Genomic DNA, 13,523 nt, shown 5'->3' with positions numbered 1-13,523 from the left:
CTCTTCTTCCCCACCTTCCTTCCTGTGTACTACTGTATTCTGCTTAGAATAGTATTTGGCATATAGTAGATAGTCAGTACTTCTTACTGAAGGAACGAGTGAATGAATGAATATGACTTGGATCATGATGTAAAGGGTATTTTTTGTTTCTACTATGAATCATGGCAAAAAAAGTTTTGAAAGCCACTGCTTTCAATACAGATGATAGTGCTTTGTATGACTCGAATAAAAACTGAAATGACTCAATAACTTCAAAGGCAGATTTTTTTTCCCTGAACAATCTATAAGCTGTCTCAGTGTCTTGAGTTCTTTGCTTCCCTTTGACAACAGAAGCTCAGCCTTTGTGTGCATTAAAGACCCACTGAGGCCAGGGTTTTGGCAAATATGGTTACACTTAGAAGAGAAGATGGATGGGGAAGATGTCAGTTTGTTAGCGCAGTTCATCCCCATGAATGCTGTCGGGTTCCCATCAGCCAGCATGAGTCCCATTTCAACAGCATTAAGCTCAACCAGTATTCACTGAGTGCTTTTCTTCCTCACCTCTGTGTGCACAGTGACCAGTACACAGTAGACACCCACAGCTTTTTTTAATGAGCAAACAAAGCATGAACCCGGATGGAGGAGGAGAACTTCACTGTCCTCAAGAATCTAAGAGTCTAGAGCAGGCGACACTCATAGCTAATACTAATAGCACACCAGCAGCTAGTCCTGGGTGCGACCTCGGGAGGAGGGAACAAGCACATGAGCATGGAAGGACCAGGGAAGGCTACATCAGAGAACAAGCATTTGACTTTGGCTTTCCAGATGAGAGATTTCAGCCAGGAAAGATAGGAGAGCAACATGCAGAGCAAGGGAAAAATCTGCACAAAGGCAGGGAGGAGAGCGGATGCAGGGGCCGTTGTGAAGCAGCCAAAAGTCCGATTTGGTTGGACTTGTATGGACAGATTTGGATACAGTTGTATATGGCAATAATGAGAACTGAGGCCAAACATAGACTGGACTCATATTCTAGACAATCTGGAATTTCAGGATGAGGCAGATACCTTGTGCCTGATATAAAGCTGGGAACTACTGAACGTTTTTGAGCACAGTCAGGTAGGCCCTAATCAGCACTTGGGAAAGAAGAACTTGCAAGGCACCAGAAGAATTACTGCTTTTAATTTCTATTGAGAATTCAGACAGGAGTGTTCTGTTTACATCCGCACCTTGGCTCCAGCCCTGTCTTCCTCTGCCGGCTCCTCCACATAGTTCTTGGATCCTTAACCCAAATTTCTGTTTCCTCACCTCCCACCCTTAACTGCTTTTCTTCTCTCCCACAGCTTTCTTCTATATCTCTACCTCCAGGAACCTTTTAAGAAAGAAAAAGCAAAGCATCCTTGCACAGAATTCATTTAATCTTCACAACAGCTCAGTGGATTAGTGGATATTCTTAGTAACCTACTCAGCATTAATTCTTCCTTCCTCCTTCCCAACAGTACTCAGATTTTAACTGGGCATGACCGTTCCCCAGTACAGCCAATGTGCAGACTGTCTCAGCAATGGGTTAGTAATCCATTATCATTAGATCTAGTAATGCCATTTCTGAGCATATACCCAAAGGAACTGAAAGCAGGAATTTGCGAACAGGTATATGTACACCCATGTTCAGAGCAGCCTTATTCACAACAGCCAGAAGGTGGAATCAACCCAAATGTCCATCAGTGGGTGAACGGATAGACAAACTATGGTTATCTTGTCCCCACCCTTAAGCCATTCCCCAAACCTGGAATCAGATTTCCCTCTTCCTCCCAAGTTCTGCGTCCAGTTCTGCAGCCACAAACTCTGAGATTCCACATTGTCAGTTATCTCTTTTCATTCCAATCCTCCACAGAATCATGCTTTTTGCCTATAAACGTGCACCTTTTTAAAAACAGCCCAATGATCTGATATTTTGTTCAAGACTGAACTAGCTGTCCCTTCACCGCTAGACTGCATTTGTTCCTACGGCACCTCCCACTACCACGTGGAGCCACCTTCCCTGCATCTGTGACCCTATGATACACTCTGCCTTCCTGCTGTCATAGGTGAATGGTTCACATTTCTTCTGAAGGTCGGTTTCTACATTTGTCTTCCATTAATCTACATTGTATTATTTACCACCCCATTTCTCTGCTCCCTTGTATAATTCTCCCAAAGAGTTGTCTATGCCAACTGTCTTCAATTTCTCTTCCCTTATTGTCTCTGGAACTCACCCTAATCAAGTTTCTATTTCCGCACATTCACTGAAATTATTCTTGCAAAACCACTAGTCATCTCCACTTAGCCAAATCCAGTTGTCAGTCTTCATCCCTGGTCCTGAACTCTCAGCAGCATTTTCCACAACATAGGCTCCCTCTTTTTTGAAATGCTATCTGCATCTGACTTCAGCCACACTGCATGTTCCTGGTGTTCCTCCTACTTTACTGGTTGTTTCTTCTCAGTCTCATTTGCTGGCTTTTCCTTCTAAACACAAAATGTTGGAAAACCCTAGAGGTCAGCCTTTCTATCTCTTTTCTATCTACAGTCACTCCCTGGGTAATTTTCATCCAGTACTATGGCTTTAAGTACAGCCTTCTGATTAAATCACTTAAAGCATCAGCCCTGATCTGTCTTTGTGGTAGTTAGTCTCCAAAGATGGCTGCCATCAAATCCTCCCACTTCTCTATAGGCACATGCCACTGTTCTCATCAAAAAGTGGAGTCTGTTTCCCCTCCACTCGTATATGTGCTGGCCCTGTGACATGTTTTGACAAATAAGATATGGCAGAAGTGGTTCTGTGTCAGTCTGGACCTAGCCTTTATGAAGCCTGATAGCTTCTGTGCTTGTGCTTCCTGGAGAAACCAGACACTACGTAAGAAGTCTGACTCCCCGTGACCACATGCCGCAAGGAAGCCCAAGCTAGCCACCCGGAGGAGCCATATGCTGGAGCACTGAGGTGCCAGGCATGAGACTGAAGCCACCTTGGACCTTCCCGCCCAGCCCATGACAGAATGCAGCCAAGTGAGTGATCCCAACAGCTGCCATGCAGAGCAGAACTGCCCAGCTGATCCAGTCAACCCACAGAATTGTAAGAAATAAACTGTTGCTGTTTTAAACCCCTAAGTTTTGGGCTAGTTTATTATGCAGTGAAAAGATAACCGGAATACTCTTGATCACCAAACTCCCTTACCTACTGTCAATCTGACATCTCCTCTTGGAAGTCTAAGAGGCAGCCAACCTTAACGGGTCCAAAATCGGGCTCTTCACACCTCCCCTTCCCAGCATCCTCCCACCTGGCCATTCCCCGCTCTCACTAAATGGCCATTTACACAGCCATAAACAGAGGAGTCATCCTGCGCTCCTTTCTCATGCTCCTCTTTCAATCTTGGCAGCTCTCACTTCAATTCCAGAATCCCATGAATTCTTACTACTTCCACTGCTGTCATCTTGTCCCAAGCCACCGTCATCAAATACCTCTTCTACTGCAATAGCCTTCTGATTGGCCTTCCTCCTTCCCGTTTGTCCCCTTCCCTTCACTTCACCCCACAGTTGAGAATTTCAACACAGCAGCCAGAGTGACAGTTTAAAAATGTAAGGCACCTGAGAAGATACTCAGCATCACTAATCACTAGAGAAATGCAAGCACGAAATCACAATAAGACCACTTTACAACCATTAGGATGGCTGTTGTCAAAAAAAAAGCCAGAAAACATGTGCCGGTGAGAATGTGGAGAAATTGGAACCCTTGTGCACTGTTGGTGGGAATGAAAATGGTACAGCTGCTGTGGAAAACAGTATGGCAGTTCCCCCCAAAATTCAACATTTTTGATCTAGTAATCCATTATCATTTGATCTAGTAATGCCATTTCTGAGCATATAGCCAAAGGAACTGAAAGCAGGAATTTGCGAACAGGTATGTGTACACCCGTGTTCAGAGCAGCATTATTCACAACAGCCAGAAGGTGGAATCAACCCAAATGCCCATCAGTGGGTGAATGGATAAACAAAATATGGTATATACATATATATGGAATATAATTCAGCCTTAAAAAGGAAAGAAATTCTGACACATGCTACCACACAGATAAACGTGGAAGCCATTATGCTAAGTGAAGTAAGTCAGGCACAAAAGGATAAATACAGTATGATTCCACTTACATGAGGTACCTAGAGTAATCAAATTCACGGAGACAGAAAGTGGAATGGTGGTTACCAGGGGTTAGGAAAAGAGAAATGAGTTACTGTTTAATGGGTACTGAGTTACACTGTGGGATGATGAAAAAGGTCTGGAAATGGAGAATCGTGATGGTTGCACAACAATGTGAATGTACTTAATGCCACTGAACTATAATATTTTAAAATGGTTAAAATGGTAATTTTTTGGTATATTTTACCATAATAATTTTTTATTATAAATAAGATCATGTCTTTTCTCAATGAGTTTCCATCTCACTAAGAGTAAAAGCCAAAATCTTTACAATGGATTACAAATACACAAATATGGTCAAATTACTCTATTTGCTGGAGCAAAGAATTTAGCTGAAAACAGACAATGTGAAGTTTGTTTCCCCCTTGAATCTTAATGTACCCTTTCTCTTTCCCCCTTAGAGTTATTAAGCTTTTTCTTCTGAGGGGCTGTTGATCTACTGAAAATGGGGCAGTGACCAAAATGACGACTGGAATTTGAGCCAAAGTATCTGTGCTTCCATCCTGTGCTAGAACTAACAGGTCTGAATCATGATGACTGTCAGTCCCTGGTCCAGAGTGACATTCTTATCCTTTGCAGCTTTTGTCAGGCCAACCAGCCTGGTCCATCAAACTGAGAATGGTATGACCGGAGATGCTCAGCCCTTCTGCTCTACTGGAAGGTGGTGATGTTTCCTTAGCCCCTGACGTCTGCCTTAATGTCAGGCAGCTTTGAAGAGATAGGGAACCCCCAGCCTTGGCATTGCTATCCCTCTGCCTGGGACGGTTCTCCCCTTTACAAGCAGCTTGCTCCCTCCAAGGTCTCAAGTCTTTACTTACATGTCATCTTTTCAATGATGCCTTTGACAACTCTATTCAAAATTACATCTCCCTCCCCCAGAATAACCTTGCTTAATTTTTCTCTGACACTTAGTACCTTCTAAGATATCATGTAACTTACCTTCTTATTTTGTTTACTCTGCCTCCTCCCAGTAGAATAAAAGTGCCGTTAGTGCAGATACTTCCCTGTGTGTGTGTGTGTGTGTGTGTGTGTGTTTCACTGATCTTTATCCCCAGTGCTTAGCACAGTGCCTGGCACATTATAACAAGTGTTCAAACATTTTAATAAATAAATGAAGTAAGTCTGACTGTCCAAAGGGAAAACTGGCATCTCGGTCCTCAGCAGTAGACCCTCTCCTCAAGTGAAAGGTATACATAGACAAACACATGCACGAAACTACTCCTGTAAGTTTAGGGGGTTCTGAGACCCCCTGAAACACAGCCATGGGTGCCAGGTTAAAACCCTTTGATCAAAAGGAATTTAGCTGTCCCTCTCTGGATGCTTCTCCAGTGCCGTCTGTTGGAAATCTTCTCCATGCCGCAGATGTTATTACTGTTGGGAGTCTCCCAGGAGATTCCGAGCCTTGCAATATTGTAGCAAATACGGTGAAGCTGGCAGCCATAATTCTGTTAAGAAAACAGGAGTGTGTGCCAGCCCCTCATTCTTCATTACTGAAGCTATTAATTCAAATTCTCTTAGGAAAACATCCAACAGTGAAAAGACAGGCTCTGAGCAGCCACAAGATAAAGCACAGCCTCCGTCCCGGGAGGCATAGACCTTCGTTAGAGAACTGGGTTCTTCTCCCGGGTTAGCCACTTCATGAGGCAAATGCTCACGAATCGGATGCAGAGCTGCTCCTTTGAATACACTTAACTTCTTGGGGATGGGAGATACCCTGCAGGGTGACAGTGACAGGCTTGTAGGTTCTATTCAACATTGCTAAGTCCAGAGGCTGCAGAATCCAAGAGGACTGGCTGCTCCTTAGAGGAGGAGCTCACGTGTCCAGCGTGCCAGATGAGAACTGAAGACTTAGTAAGACTTCCACAAAAGAAAGGTGATGGCAGAGGAGCAGGTAGAAGGAGAGGACATCCCAGGTGGGCGGGTGGGGGGAGCAGGCACAATGGCAGAGAGGAGGGAATGGGGTTACAGCACGAGCCAGCATCCATGTGGAGGAAAGGCTACAGAGAGCCACTGTCAGGGAAATGACAGAGTAAGATCTGGGCTTAGTGAGATTTTCCCAGGAAGCAGTGGAGGATAGACTAGTGGAGGCAAGAAGACCACTCAGGTTACTTTTACCTGAGGCAAATGGTACGGGCTGACCCAGCTGGTGTCAGCAAGAATGGAAGGGAAGAGATCAAGGGTTATTAAGGCAGGTAGAGTTATCCACTGATGGAAACGTAATGGAGGATGAGAGAGGAATGGAGGGAGAGGGAGGAGGGAGGTCCTGGGATAACTGTCAGGTTTCTGGCTTGGGCAGCAGGGTGGATACAGGTGAAATTTCCTTAGGAAGATATACGGGTGGGACAGGGGTTGAGGAGCCTTTCCCGACGGGGTGTTCCACAAGAGACGGAAGCACTGCTGCCTGAAGGCCTCCACTGCCCGGAAGGAATGGGCGTCTCCGCCCTGATCTAGAATGGTACTAGTTCTCCTCGGCAGAACTGAGGGGAAAGGCACTGGAGTCATGTTCTGCATTCTGCGGTTCAGATGAAGAACCCCCGCTGAGAAAGGTTTTGCTAATGTAGATCTGCTTCTACTAATAAGGCCATGGGAGTGGACGAAATCGCCCTGAGAAAGTGGATACAATGGAGTCAGTATAAACGAGAGTCAAGGGATGAGGCACCTGAGAAAGAATCTAGAGACGCAGCGAAAAATATCAGGAGACAGTGACACCTTAAGTCCTTACGGAAACCAAGGAGAAGGTAAGTTCAGGAAGGAGAGGGTGGCCAAGCTGCTGCCCCCAGTGGATACTGTGCCACTGGCGATGCTGGAGATGATTCTTGGGGTGAGCATGGGCAAACATTTTTAATTTCAGTAGTTATGGATTTTTATCTCTAGGCACTGCAAGTAATCCAGCGTCTGTATAGTAACGTGAATAACCGCAGCTAACAGTTATTTTTTGGCAGTTGCTATGCACCAGCTATTGTTTCAAGTGCTTTATATGTATTAATATTCTTACTTAATCCCCACCACAACCTTACAAAGTACATATTACTGTTATCTCCTTTTTAAAGATGAAGAAATTGAGGCACAGAGAGGTCAAATAACTTGCCCACAGTCATAGAACTAGTAAGGATTTGAACCTGAGGGCTTTGACTCCAGGAACCCTGCTTTTTAAAGAAGTATTTTTTCTTTTTTTTCTGCTTGAAAATAAATTCAAGTTAAGGAGGAGGGTATAGCTTAGGGGTGGAGTGTGTGCCTAGCATGCACAAGGTCCTGGGTTCAATCCCCAGTACCTCCATATAAATAAATAAAAGCCTAATTACCACCCCCCTAAACAGGAAAAAAAAAGATAAATTCAAGTTAAAAATATGAACCAATTTAAAGAAAACAGCAAATAAATAATAGAACAAGTGGCCTCTGCTGCCACAACATTGTGAAGGAGGTACATGAACGACTGACACTTGGGAAGCGGTGCCCTGGCCGGGTACTTATACTGAGGAGAAATGTACGATTGTGAACTATGCAGAGTCCACACGTCCTGAGAATACAGGACAAAAGGAAGCATCCAGATCACACTGCTCCCTGCCTGGGGGGAGGTCAAATCGCATCCCCTCAATTCTGAGCCATTATCCTAGAACAGACCACAACAAACCACAGGAAGTACAATACTAACTGTCAGCTGTCAAAAATGTTATTTGTTGGGGTTCGATTCTTTAATAATGTCCTGGAAGATTCACTGGGTTCTTTCAATCTGACCAAACTCTTACATATTATTGCCATACTTAAGTGTATTAGAAATGTGCTAAATTACTTCCTTGATTGCATTGTGAACACTTCAACAGCTGAGTACCTTGTAAATACTCCAGCAGGAATTTTTATTTCTCATCCTTATTTCTTTGGGGTCCCCTGAGAAATACAAGAATATTGTTTATTGCTGAAATATATCTTGTTTAATGTCTTTCACGTCTGTCCCTGGTGTCCTACCGCCAAATGGTAGTGAAAATGCTCCTTAGCAGAGGAAGAAAGAAAAGAGGGAAACTGAAAGAAGCAATGGAAAAGGAAATGCACTGGAGAAGTAAGATGGTCTGCACAATTTCTGGGGCTCCGGGTCCTAATCTGGGAGAGGGCGTGAAAAAGGAGACGGAACAGACTGAAACAAGCCAAAATGTACCAGTCATGAGCGACGTCCTCAGGACCTGGGAAATAATGTCACTTGAGTGAGAGCGGGCAGGCATCTACCCTACACACCGCATCCCTTACTGGTCCTCCCCTGCAGGTTCTCTCATTCTTTCAGGGTTTCGGTAGCACGTGGTTTCCAGAGCAATGCCATGAGGAGTGTCTGTCCTCAAGGCCTAGAAGGCCACATGCCACCCTGGGCTCACGGTACTTTCAGCAGGATGGAGCGCATCTCAGCCTGTGTGTCACAACGAACACTGCTGGAATCAACAAGATTTCCACAGACCTACTCTCTGCATTAAAGGGACAGACAAAATGTGCTCCCATCCGATAGATACAAACAAGGCCATATTAATAGTTAATAATTCAAATTTCACCGGTTCTTGTGATTACTGCTACAACCCAGCATTCTCACTTGAAAATCAACTTGGCTAACCTAGAGGGTCTTTCCTGTATTTGTCAGCATCATTACTCTCATCTCTCCTCAGGTCCTTTCTTTCATCTTGAAGATCCTGTGAGTCTACAAGATTGGAGAGAAGGGTTGTGGACTCTCTAGTACAAGAGCTTTTTGTGTGTTTATTTTAAACTCTGCCATATAGAAAATTCCAAACATTTACAAAGAAACAGAGGAGAGTCTAATGAACTCTCATGTACCCACTGAGCTGCTTTAGCAATTACCCACCCAAGGACAGTTTATATACCACCTCCACTTTCTCTACCTCTCTGGATTATTTTGAAGCAAATCCTTAGATATTTCAGCATACATCTCAAAAAGACAACTCTTAAAAAAAAAATCTAGTGAAGGAGTTTTAAAACCTGGGTTCACATATGTCATGTTGCATTGCACATATGCATCTTCTTGAGACAATGACCTATACCTCTCATCAAATTTTTTAACTGTTCAGGAGCCTAAAAATTTTAAAAATCATTGCTCTGAGCAAAACAATGAGAAGAGATTAAATTTGCCTTAAGGTCAGTAATTGTGAATGAAATCTTTCATCCTTTCACCATTATCACCATTATATTCATTCTTAAATATTTTTCAGAAATTTGTTTAAGAATGATTGTAGCTGCTGTATAGTAAATTTCAACTTTAAAAGGTTTTAGGATTAAATGCACTCTCCAAAAGCCATGAGTACTGATTTAAAGCACTAATTTAAAAACATCAGAGGCGTATAGACAATGGTCAATATACAATCACCATGAGGGCTTTCCAAACAGGCTCTCAGTCTGCCCACTGAGGGAATCCAAGTCAGAGAACGAGAGGACGGGTCAGTCAGAACTATTCCACCCAGAGCACTAGCTCAGAAGCATAGAATACAGGTACAGAACTGCTCAAAATGTCCTAACGTTTTGCAAAGTAGAAAGGAAAACATTAGTTCCAGGAATGTGATACTAAAATAAAAAACATTCAGAAACCATATATACCACTGATGAAGTTAAAATAATTAAGTTATTTTAATAAAACAGACATAAAATATACATTAACATTTTCTTTATTTTCGAAAATCTGGGTTAAACAGTCAAGCTGCATGTACATAAACCAAACCAAACAACGATAACAACAACTTTAAAAAATAACCCCCAAACTTGCAAACTGTTAAGGCTCTACCAGACTATCAACCAGAGGGCTGGCCCAGATGAACAAGAAATTGACACCCTATGACAGAAAAGAGAGGCTGTATGTGCTTTCCCACTCGTGTGATCCCATGTGCACATGCATGTGTGTACACGTGCAGGCATCACTGGGAGAAGAAAGAAAAAGTTGAAAATGGTACAATAAAATAATTCAAGTTACTGACCATTTCCTATATCATTCAGAATGATGTTTCCAGTGTTAGGAAATTGTGGATATCCTCCTCTACAAAAAAAAAAAAAAGAAAAAATCCGGAACGGTGAAAACATCAGGACACAGTTTTATCACTTGGAACATATAGCCACACAGAAAATATTAAAATTTTAAATGAAAGCACTGTGTTTCTTCTCCAAGTAGTTAAAGCGAACAGACTCTTGTTAGTCACAGCCACGCAAGAGAAGACCCTGGGAAAAGTTATCCTTGGAACTTATCCAGAAGGGACTGCCTCCATCTGGAAGAGGTTTGCTGTGCTTGAGAAGGGAGAACGAAGCAACTCATTCACTATTCTATTGCTAAATTTAAAGCAAACGTGTTGGTGTTGTTGAAAATTTAATTTCCAGCTTAAATTGCCAAGACCACTTGGGGTCCAGATAAAACCTTTACACTCCCAGGAAGGAACTGGGCAAGGCCAAGGACACGCAACATTCCTGTGTGTTTTCAAGTCTGTCCAGTGCAAGCAAATGAAAACCCAAACAAAACAACCCAGCTTTAATTCCAACACCGACACTGTAGACTCCAGAAGTAATTAAATCAGTGCTTTTTTGTTTTGTTTGTTTGTTTTTACTGCTTTTAGTCCCTTAGTATCTGAATTTAAACACAGTTCCACCAAACTTCAAGTACAGCTAAGGAAAGCACCTCACTGCTCCCAGCCAGCTTCCTGCTGTTGAAACTGAATTTTTCTTGCATGTTTAGCCTAAACAAGTTTCATTCCTCCTGATCTCTTGTTAAAGCACTGATGTATCTTCTGTAATTTTCTAATTTTGCACCTGTTGTCAATTCTGAGTTTGGGGAGGGTGGAGAAGCACATGGGATGGCTCGACAAACTCTAGTCTGGGCCATCAGACCCCAAAACAAACGTGGGGACCCCCTACCTTTTCTCACTTTGAAGCATAGGACCCTTTCAGGATAGAATGTTTTAGGTAGTAGGGAAAACAGAGCAATTCAAATTTTACTTGTGAAAAAGGTATCTGGACTGTTTTTACTACAGTCATCATGCATTGCTTTAGTAATAAAAATGAAGAAATACAACACTGTGAGATGGCAATTGTTTTTAGGTACGTTTTCTCATATAACCAATAATCAATCATTTCAAGGGACTCTGGGGTATCACATCATTTTGCACTAGAAGAAAGACAGGTATGATTTTAAAGAGATAATATGGCCAGAAGTCACATACCCACAAACGCACAGTGACCACCTCAGTCCGTCCTCCGCCAAGCCCGCACCCTTGCCTAGACTGCGCCCTGCTTACGGTTTCATGTTCTGCTTTGGCCTAATTTCTAGGTTTGGCCTGAGAATGTTTTCTCTCCCTTCTCTGTTTTGTTTGCATTGCTGAGTGGTAGTTCCTGTCGTGACTCCGCATTTACTTAAGCGAGGACTTTGGGCATTTATGATATTAAGCAAAAAAAAAAAAAAAAAAAAAAAAAATCAACCCAGCTTTGTAGGTTGCAGTATAATTTATAAGAATAGTATATAGATGATTTATTTCCTGAAGGCTTGTCATAACTAAATACATTTTCTGTCTCTTTACATATAAAACGTGTATCAAATCCGAAAACCACAGCTCTTCTCCTCAGAATTCCCTATTGTCTCCTGGCATTTGGTGCTGTAGCGTAGAAGTCTGGAGCCAGAATGCTCTTTTGTTTTCTGATAGGAAACTGGTTGAGGTCTGACTGGATGCTGGCGGGAGTTTTCAGCCTCTATCTTGGTAGTTTAACATTCTGCCCGGAAGTGATTCCGTGCAGGTCTCTTTCACTTTTCTTTTTCTTTTTTTGCCTGGAAGGCAGTGAGATCTTTCAATCTAAATACACAGATTTTCATTCTGTTCAGGAAAGATTTCATTTTTATAATCTAATAATCCTTTTCTCAATATAGTCTTTTCATCAGGAAAGCAGATGTCTGTAATGTTAGCTAATGTTCTGTTTTCTGAATCCATCGTCTTTCCCCATTATTTTCACCTTGTTTCTTTTGAAAGAACATTAGGAAGAAAGTCCCAAGTTGGTCCTTCACATTGGGTTTTTCTTAAGCATCAGTATTGTTCTTTCTTGTTTCCAATGTGGATTTTAATCTGCTATTGTGTTTTCAACTCCCTTGAAAGCCTACCTTCTTTTTCATCTTATTCTATTGTCTTTTTTCTCCTAACCTGCTCTCATTTTAAGGTAACTTACTGTTGTTGCATAGAAGCAATTCTTCTGTTCCTTCAGTTAGGACAAAGAGAACTCTCAAATTTTCTTGTTTCTTGCAGTAGACCACTTTCATTTGCAAGTGTCCTGGAAGCTGTTTGTTTTCCCTGGTTCAGTCATACTTTATTAAATGCCCCATTTTGTTTTCTCTGTACTCATCCTTAAAACGTGGTCCTTTCGTCTCAAACCCAGTATTGGCCTTTGGCTGTGCTATCTGTCCACTGGAGTGTTTGTCGAATCTGTTTTGGATGCACAGGTTGATGGCAAGGAGACGTGCATATTTCCAAGTCCAATTTCTAGTTTAATACTTTTCTGTAAGTAGCTTCCTTTCCCTTCCCATTGCCTGGTTTTCTGAATCTCTGAACCAAAACCACACACGAAAAAACTCACAATATTTGCATGTTCTGCTACCTGGTTATTTATCATCCCTGCCCTCTCCTAAAGGATGTTTTTCTTAGAATGCACTAGGCCTCCAATAGATCCTCTCTGCTTTCTGCTCACACTGGAGCCCTAGGATTTGGAGTCAGACTGGATGGAAGAGGTGGGTGGGACAGAGAACCTGTTCACTTCATGGTGTGGCATCTAGTTAAGGGAAAGGATCGGCCAGTGATTTCTCTGGCTCCAGAGTGCTGAGGAAGGAGACAGACATGGTTAAGGAGAACAAGTATTAAGTATCTTTCTGATTTTTTATTTCACAGAAACTGTTCCATGACGTGAAGCCAGAGAAAACAGTGAGCTACAATGTGAAAGGTTTTGCCCCGGTCCACCTCCAAATACCTCAACCACTATATCGATTCCTTCTAGACTCTAGAGTTCAGACTTGGCCTTCTGGGTTTTACGAGTGCTTTTCTGAAAGGGCAGGAGCTCGCCTGGGGTTTCTGCTAGCCAGATGTTGTTCTGCCAGATGCAGCTCCATTAATTAATTTGTAAAAATCCAAATCTTCCTGCTATGGTATGGAGGAAAGATTCTGGACTAATTTTGTAGTCCTGAATCTACAAGGTCTTGCTGACCTTGGATGGGCCCTTTAGTACCTCTAGGCTTCAGTTTTCTTATTGGTGAAACAGGGGAATTTGCCTAGGTTATTTCAGAGTTTCCTATAACCTCCTATTTTTTAAGTCCCAAGAC

The sequence above is a fragment of the Camelus dromedarius genome, chromosome 10 (assembly GCF_036321535.1).
Source record: "Camelus dromedarius isolate mCamDro1 chromosome 10, mCamDro1.pat, whole genome shotgun sequence".
NCBI classification, from domain to species: domain Eukaryota; kingdom Metazoa; phylum Chordata; class Mammalia; order Artiodactyla; family Camelidae; genus Camelus; species Camelus dromedarius.
The sequence above is the reverse complement of the archived record's forward strand: the minus strand, read 5'-3'. Positions refer to the sequence as shown.